This window comes from Aegilops tauschii, chromosome 7 (assembly GCF_002575655.3).
Source record: "Aegilops tauschii subsp. strangulata cultivar AL8/78 chromosome 7, Aet v6.0, whole genome shotgun sequence".
Taxonomy (NCBI): Eukaryota; Viridiplantae; Streptophyta; class Magnoliopsida; order Poales; family Poaceae; genus Aegilops; species Aegilops tauschii.
In genome coordinates this window covers 459,451,101-459,460,259 of record NC_053041.3, presented here as the reverse complement: position 1 = coordinate 459,460,259, position 9,159 = coordinate 459,451,101, and the positions used below count along the sequence as shown (strand labels likewise).

The 9,159-nt window shown below is 39.4% G+C and overlaps 1 long non-coding RNA gene across 18 annotated transcripts; it reads right to left on the bottom strand.

Annotated features, from left to right (window-relative positions):
* Nucleotides 1-1,884: 1,884 nt before the first annotated feature.
* LOC109747358 (uncharacterized) lies at nt 1,885-7,707 on the bottom strand. 18 transcript variants are annotated; one of them, XR_012189251.1, is made up of 12 exons: nt 7,261-7,707; nt 7,085-7,151; nt 6,557-6,627; nt 5,953-6,059; nt 5,649-5,811; nt 5,037-5,077; nt 4,844-4,948; nt 4,365-4,762; nt 3,512-3,630; nt 2,461-2,962; nt 2,146-2,363; nt 1,885-2,068 (listed from the first exon to the last, which is right to left on the bottom strand). It is a non-coding gene; the product is annotated as an uncharacterized lncRNA (long non-coding RNA). The 18 variants fall into 18 exon arrangements; XR_012189240.1 differs by having other exon boundaries at nt 5,649-5,841; nt 7,085-7,162; nt 7,261-7,686; XR_012189245.1 differs by lacking the exon at nt 5,037-5,077 and having other exon boundaries at nt 5,649-5,841; nt 7,402-7,707.
* Between the last annotated feature and the right edge of the window lie 1,452 nt (nt 7,708-9,159).

Here is a 9,159-nt window from a genome sequence, read left to right as displayed (position 1 = left end):
ACTAGTCTATGTTACTACCTCTATAGTGGGGAGTAACATATGTGTAGTAACATGCAACACTTCATTTATTAGGCTATAGACTCATCTTGCCTTGAGATGTGTGATGTTACTCAGACTAGCCACAATGGGTAGTAACATAGACTAGTAACATGCACATGTGTTACTAGTCTATGTTACTACCTCTATAGTGGGGAGTAACATATGTGTGGTAACATGCAACACTTCATTTATTAGGTTATAGACACATCTTGCCTTGATATGTACATGTGATGTTACTCATACTACTAGTAACTAGTTATGTTTGCTTGCCACATCATCTACTTTATCTAGATATGTGTGATGTTACTACCTATGTTACTCCCATTGTGGGTAGTTTCATACTATAGTAAGACTGTACCCACAGTGGGAGTAACATAGGTAGTAACATCATACATATCCACTTTCCTTCATTTCTTCATTTATTGCTTGCCACATCATCTATTTTATCTAGACTAGTACAAATGCCCGTGCGTTGCACCGGGCGAAAAAAGGGCATAACCAGTTTCATGTGCCATTGTGCATTATTTTTATATTTAATTTTAATAAACATCCATAATAAGGTTAAACGGGGGAAATTCTTTATTTCTATTAAAAGGTTAATGTTTTCGTAAAAATTGGAACACTTTTTAAGAATAGTTATGAAAATTAGAACATTTCTCTAGAAAAGAACATTTTTTACGGAAAAAAGAATATTTTTTGAATAGATGTTTTTAATGAAAAGAATGTTTTGTTTTTCGGTTGTACATTTCTAGATGGACTTTGTTTCAGTAAAAAATGGAACTTTTGGGGGAATTTTTAAGTTTTTGTAAAAAATGCGAACGTATTTTTGTGAAACAAAGATAGTGTGAACATATGTAAAATTGTGAACATTTTAAAGCTATTTTTACCGTGTTAAGTTTTCTCTACAGAATTTTGTATAGAATTTTTGTTAGGGATTTTTTACAGATTGTTGTTTGGTTGAGAAGAGTTTATTCTTTTTTTAACTATTTGAGCTTGGCCCAAACAAAGCACTTGATGTTAACTTTTATTAATATAAGGACGCACGAACTCATCTTCCTTATGGTTCCCCATTCTAAGTCTCCCTTGTCGAAGTGCTCTACGCCGTCGCCGCCCGTGTCATGTCTACCTCCTCCGTCGAGATGGGCCTATCCCTTCCTCGCGCCGTAGTGTAGGGTTCCCCACGGGGTTGGGGTGGGGGGGGGGGGGGGGGGGGGAGCAGCCGCCGTTTGGTGCCCTATCCGTTGCGTTCATTCGCCCTGTCCATCATGACCCCTACCAGCCGCATTCAGAGTTGATCAATTGTTTCGTCCAAGTAGCATATATGACCATGGATGTGAATGAAAACATTAAAAAGGTGGCAATACTACTTTTTGCCGAATAATACGCCACTGCAATCATGGGAGTCTAGTTAATGATATTAATTGAAACTGAAGACATTATTGAATATATGAACACAACACCAATAAGGCGATTTTTGGACGACAGTGAGATCGAGCCATCCATGCATAGAATTAAACTGTAGCAGACCGTTTGATTAGGGTCGTGCAGTGATCAACAACATAAACTATCATCCATAGAGTAGTTTCAGGGCAAATAAACTGCAACTTTTTTTAATTCTATTGACCCGTATGTTTGTCATGGTGGTTCTGCTCATTGAGTCCATATAGCTCAACATTAGGAGTTGCAGCACCTCATCATCTATTGGGTCTTCAATAGAATCAAACACATGGTCAAAGTGTTCCTGAGATTGATGGTTTTTGAACTCTGTATCCGCTATTCTATAGGCTAGCCATGAATAAGGTTTGCTTTCTGTGAAGGAATATAACAATAATAGGAGCACCACAGTAGCAACTAAAGGGTTTCATTTCAGTCAAGGAATGTAGCATTACATCAATAGCAAAACATGATGATATGACCTACTGGTGACATCCAATGAATTATGAGACACCATTTCTCTTCCTGCATATCTAAAGGTACCATCAGGGATGCCAACAGAGAAGCTTCTTTTTTCAGAAATAGCATGCATGTCCTGTTTTGACAAAATGGAAGTTAGCACCACCAAGTAAATCAATCTTGAAAAATAATAAAGTTTCGAGATGATCTTACATTATCAATTTGCACAAATGTACGTCATATCTTTTCTTACAAAGGCTATCATTTTTTTAATATGAAACCTCATGAGTCATATTTCCTCAAATCTGTACGTCTCCCAGCCGTGCGTCACCACCTCTCTCCCGTCCATTTTAGAAGCTTTGCCATTCGCCATGATGTTGCTGAGCCGCCGCCATCAATTTCTTTGAAAACTTTGATAGATAGATAGTGCACTAAAAGAGAACAAATTCATAAGAAAAGTAATGTATACACCTGATATCCTAACTCCCAAGAAACGAATTTCTGTGGTAAAACAAAACTAATACACACCATGGCTATCCAACAGCACAGAGTAGCGAGAAATCTGAACCGGGCCCCCTTTCCTTAGGATCTGATATGCTTTCAGGCCAATGAACTCTGCTAGATTTTCTATGAACTCTGAAAGTCTGAATCAACTCATGTGCAACTTTTGACGATGGTGCAATTGCAGAGGCGTCACAGGATTAGATCTTTATCCTGCTATATAACTGTAGTACAGTTAAAGCGAATAAGCTAAGAAATTGGACAGTAAGATGAAGGTCCATCACACCATCCAATTCTGAAAAGGTAGCGGCTAATGGTCTTCCTCATTGAATCCATAAGGAGTATGCTTTTCTATCCTTGAACTAAGCTGAAACTCAAGAGCTCTAAAATCTGAACGAAAAAACGTGATTTGTTGTAAGGAGGGCCCCAAATCGAGTAGCCTCGCCCATGCATCACCAAAGCTGGGGCACACATTGGAGCAGTGGCATTTGCGACGCCCAGCAGCGGGGTCACATCTCATCCCCATCAGCTCAAATCAAAACAAAAGGCAAATTAGCCCAGACAGTTAGAAGACTTATTTAACTCACATATGGTGCACTCATACATAAGAGAAGACCCAAGCAGAGCGATCAAGCCATGCAACTCAAGTTATTAAAATACTAATTAGTTATTGTATCTGGACGAACAGTCTTATGTAAAACGTTCAAATAATACGTAGTAGTTTTTTTTAACACATAATACGTAGTAGTTTGCAAGGAGCATATACATACTATTTTTTCAAATGGGATGTATACAACTAATACTACTTTAACTGAAAATAAACATACCCTTGCCTGCTCTCTGATTTCGGAGTAGCATGGTTTAATTCATTCATGACCTCTACATTTTATTCAGAAAAAGCATGCACCAAGATACTCACATAGAAAGCAGAATCCTCTCTTTCACAGGGCTATTTTTTCATCTAGCTCTAACGTATCCTCTCTTTCTCCCTTTTAATAAGTAGTATAGTTGATGACATACAAACGTAAGAAGTAAGTAGTTGATGACAGATACAAATCGATGACACTGTAGTATGTACCTTAGGTCAGACAAAGTTTTGGCGGACAGTAGAGTATGTGTAGACGGATTTCCGGCGAAGTCGACGGTGTACAGCCACGGTGCTGTCGGAAACTTGAGGCGCGAGGATGAGCCAAATAACTGCAGATTATCCCAGAGAGATAGAACACGAATAACTATTTGACCTTGCAAATTGCAATAGAATCGAAAGGGTTCGGTGATGTGCACGTCTCTCTCTGCTCTCTCTCTCTACCTCACCTATCTCTTTTTTCTCCACAATGCAAGTTAGAAAACCAAATAACTGAATTTGCTGGCCCCGTACATCATTTCTAGATTAAAAGAAACTCAAATCCAAGATCAGTTGTTTTCATAGTTGCTCTTCCCAGATCAGATACTGTTCCAAATTTTCCTAGAGATCCACCACAAAAATTCTTTCTTATTTTTATTTCTTCCATTGCCGCTGGCATAGCAGAGCATTAGTCTTTTCATTCATTGTAAAAGTATACAATTTTAACATACCTCTTTTTATAATTTACAATGAAAGTATGAGAGCTATTAAAATTGATCAGTACAAAAATTACAAGACACTACAAAAGTAAAAAAAACCTAAGGAAGCATGGATTTTGAGAAAACTCACCAATAGTTTTATGAGAGCATGGGCTGCAATTGTGAGTTCAAAGTGGAAAGAAATTCCTTTAGCATCGTATGCAAGAGATTTGTAAGCAACTATCAGTTTGCCTAATGGCCCTAATAAGCCAGGTTGCTTCCTTTTTCCATCGAATTTTGTGTGAGCAATGTGGTTGGGCATTCCGTCAAACATGTGGATGACAGCAATGGTATGCAGTAATCTAAAGAAAAATAGAGGGTGCACTTACATCTCATCGTGGCTTAGTACTTGGGAGGATGAGGCGGTGTAGCCACACAGCAGGAAGAGAACACGGCTAATCATAGAGCCATCAACGTCAAGGGAAGCGACAAACTGGATGCACGATAGAAACGCGGATCTGAGGAAGCAAGGAGGCCCGGCCCACGCCGTCGGAGATGCCTCCCGCCGTCTCCCAGATCCGCCGGGGAGCCTCCTGCACGTGGACGGCTCGTCCTCCTCCGGCTCAGCTCGCCGTGCTCCTCCTGTTAGTCACCGTCGAGGCCACCACGACGCCGCTTGCTCTCCTCCCAGCTGGTACAGAGGGACTCAATATATGCAGCTTTAGAGTCCGCGGTACAAAATCAGCCGCTTGAGAGCATAAAGCAGCAATTGCTATCTCACTTCTGCCTACAGTTCAAGACAGAAGGATATAATCAGTAGACCATGTTAAATGGTCTTCCAAAAGGAATCAGTTCAACCATAGCATACCGCTTATTCTTCCCAATCATGTGACTGGCCTACCTCTTCAATGGAGTATTCAACAGTTAACATAGCATACACCTTATTCTTCCCAATCATGTGACTGGCCTACCTCTTCAATGGAGTATTCAACAGTTAATTCGTCTAAACAAAAAACACCTTTTCATGCTAATGTACATAATGAAGCTACCAGAAAATTTACCTGAAGTGAATCAACCAAACCAAAGAACAATGTTAGTCTCTCTAGGATAGGCCATGTAAACATGATGAATCAAACAATGAGAAATTAGTTGTCTCTCAATTAAAAATTCCAGTGGTTGTGTAGTTCTGTAGATCAGATTGTGTAATGTGGTTTCAGAAAATCGTGTGCTAGGATGTGAGTGTGCACACAGATTTGAGATCACACCATAAAGTTTTTGGTTGAATTTAAGCTTGTGCTTATCAACTTGATTACCCTTGAAATACTTGTGACTGTAACCCAGCCAAACATGATATGGTGGCCACTTGTACATACTGAATAATTACATTAGATAACTAAACACAACAATGAATCAATCTGAATAATCACATAAGCAATTTTCAACAGGAAGCCATTCAGAATTGACAGCATAGGGAAGAACATTGATAGTGTATATGATTGCTGCAGTTTTATTTTGATTCAAAAAATTATTCTTTTTTATTTGGGATCTAGAATCTGGACAGACTCACTGATGGACCATACACGCATATGATTGTGTTAAGAATTGAATTCTCTGACCACAAGATACACAAACATGAAGGAATTTTAGAGAGGATAAGAATATAAGACTACTACTTGTTGGAGCAGAAGGTGATGATTTCGTCGGGTGACTGGTCGTGGGTGAATATGCTCCTAGGTTGTCGTAGATATAACTGTAGACAGCGGGGTCACCGCCTTGAACCACTTGGAGTAGAATGTCGGCTCACTCCCAGGTTCACGTACTGCCACGGCAGCAGTACTGCCGGTTGAAATGTGAAGCAAACCATTCCTGGTTAGAAATTTTAAGCTAGAATAAATCCCCAATTATATGTTCGTGTGCACTACTACAGAAGGCAATTATATGATCCAAGTAACAAAGTTAAATAGAATATCCTCGTACCAGTGTTGTCCTAGGGTTCTAGCACCACAGCACACCATGACGCTGTCTGCTATTCGTTCAGCACAACCAACAATTTTCTTCTGCGAGCCATCTCCCACTTTCGGCACCTATTTTTGGCCAAAAAAAATGAAACAAAGACCATTACAGTTGATTAGAGATGGTGTTTTACTATTTTGAGACAATACACCATATCCCTTATCCATATGCTGAATTACACAATATCATCTTATAAAATTTAAATCTTGATGATGCATTATACCAGCACAACATGGACAAAAAGTAAGCTCAATCTTGACCAAACATATAATGAAAATGAAAACTCAAATAAATTACAACTGAGGCCTTTTCTGTTACCATGAGAACTAAAATACTCTGTATTATCCAGTAACCGAAACAATTTTCTATTCTTTATTATTCAGTTATCAAAACAATTATCTAGCTACTCTGTAGTTTATCGAAAAGGTTTTGATTTTATCAGCCTACAATATGCATCAAAGACCCGTTGTGCAGATATCTCAGCTTTGACATAAAAGTTCCACTTGCTCTTAATCTAACATCATTTTTAGAACGGATTAACATGAAAATAAACTAAAAGGAAAATTACCGAGTTGTTTATCGCATTGGGATGCTTGCAGTCCTGATTTTGTGCCACGTCGTTGTGTACAGAGCATTGAACTGCATACATGCCATCTTCAAACTTTACAATTTGGATATGTTGTTCTTCAATCGCTATATCTCAAATCAACTCTGAATCATCAAAATGATGGAAACTAACTTCTAAAGTATGTTTCTGTGGACATAAAGGGAAATTAATGGCCTAATTCGGATCTTTCTAATACAGTATGAATTATGAAGACGGTTTCGAAGAAAATAAATTGTTGATTCCAGGCACATGCATCATACCTTTGCCGTCAATCTTTTTGTTAACACAAAATTAACGGATAAAAAGGGATGACGCGGAAGATTAATGGCATTTATAATCATATTGATTTATTCAAACAGTAAACTATATAACTAATGTAATCTGTCCTGCTTTATTTTGTCAAGAAATGAAACATCCATTTGTTAATTCCACCATGGCAAGGAGCAGGACAAACAGAGCAAAACAAAAGAGCCAGAGATGAATTGTTACCTTCATGCAGTCAAAGAGTAGGGTGAGATCAGATGAGAAGTTGAAGGTGCTGCTCCACGCCACGTACCTACAACAATGCTATTTGTACATTCAATTTACTAATTCCCCAGCAAACAAAAACTGAATGGAAGAAATATGAAGAAATTGATGTTCGTCCATTGGCAGTTTTGAAGTACATCGGAGAAGTGGCTTGTGGAGGTCAAGGCGTGGTCTTTCTCGGGGAGGGGATCTCGTGCTCGCCTTCCTACTTGGGGAGGTAAGGTCGTGCTCGTGGAGGGCATGCTACTAGAGGAGGGGATCCAGTAGAAGAAGGGTACCACGGGTCAGCCCGCCTGGATCCGCCCTACAGGAGCTGCTGTTGCCGGTGACATGGCATGCTGAGATTGGAGACGGAAAGGAGGGGCGGGTTCCAGTCCAAATCGCTCTAGGGCGGAGAGAGAGAACTGTGAGGTTGGTGGTGGTAGGCGGCAAGGGCGGGCGGGGGCCGAGTCACCACCGGCGCCATGGTGGGCGTACGGCGAGTGGCCCGAGGACGATGCCAGGAGAGGCATCGCCTCGTCGCATCGGGTCGGAGCAGGAATTCCGTCGGAGCAGAGGCGCGTGAGTTTAGGAGGATGCTGGTCGGGTTTTTTTTACATAGCGAATCATTTTTTCACTTAATCCTGGATGGCGGCTTCGTTTCACAAAATACCGGGGGTTTTCCTGTAAAGCAACCTTTTTTTAATCCTAGCCGTCAATCTTTTTTGTTAACACAAAATTAACGAATAAAAAAGGATGACGTATGGAGAACTATGAAAGCTTCCGTCTTTTAATATTAGGTAAAGATATGTGTGATGTTACTACATATGTTACTCCCACTGTGGGTAGTCTGGCTATAAGGAATAGAATAATATATATGTGCTTATTAGTTGGAGGAAAAAAAGAGAAGCGGGCTCTTGGTTAGTAGAGCCAGCTGCAACACGAGACCCAAGACACTTTGTGAGGATGTAAGGTGGGCCAACTATTGATAAACTAGTACGTATATAAAACTTATTATTGTATATGCCCGCTAAGAGGTTGACTATATATGACATTGCAACTTCTTATTGTCGACCCTTGGCTGTATTATTAACCATGCTCTTAGTGAGGTAGCTAGTATATCATAGACGACTAGCTAGTATCAGACTAGCCACAGTGAGAGTAACTTCAACAGTAACACCGACTCCAACTCAGCAAACTTGCTTATGTGGTAATAAGTTAATGAGGAGAGAGATAGTTTCAGTAACTTAGCTAGTTACTGTAGCATCACATGTTCCAATGCAATATGAGTCTGTAACCTAAGAAATGAAGCTTTGCATGACACTACACTTATGTTACTACTCACTATGAAGGTAGTAACATATATAGTCTAGGGATATGTGTATGTTACTAGTGTATTACTCTTCATTGTGGCTAGTCTCATACTCCCTCCTTTCCGGTTTAGGCTGGTTGTAATGGTATTATCATAAGCGGTATCATGCATGCCTACTAGACTTTCTGGATGATGTGGCACACAAGAGAGGATGTGTTATCATATCATGATACCGTGTCATATTAAATGTTGTACTACTACTTTGTGTGATGCATGACAATTAGTAAGGCAACCTAAGATGTTAACTTATGATACTATGCATTACGGAAGTAGTATCCTAGCTACACTATCATATATATGCATGATACTACTAGTATATATGATACTCCCCATTACAACCAGCCTTATAGGGCTCAGTTCAAAAATCTCACCAACCAAGGTAGATGGTGAGTGGTGGAATACTTTTTGTAGTTTGCAAAAACACTCAATTAATGCTTTTGTTTTCCTAAAAAAATTATGTTTTTCCAATGTATTAATTGCAATACATGCATGCATATATAAAGTACATGCATTGGTCAACTTTCTGTTAATACTTGCATGCAATGATTTAATGCACCTTGGAATCTGGACATGTGATGGGAAACAACCAAATTGAGCCTTATAAAATGGAAAAACTAAAATTTTGAGATAAGCCTATAAACAGGAAAGGAGTGAGTATATATGCATGATACTAGTATATGATCGG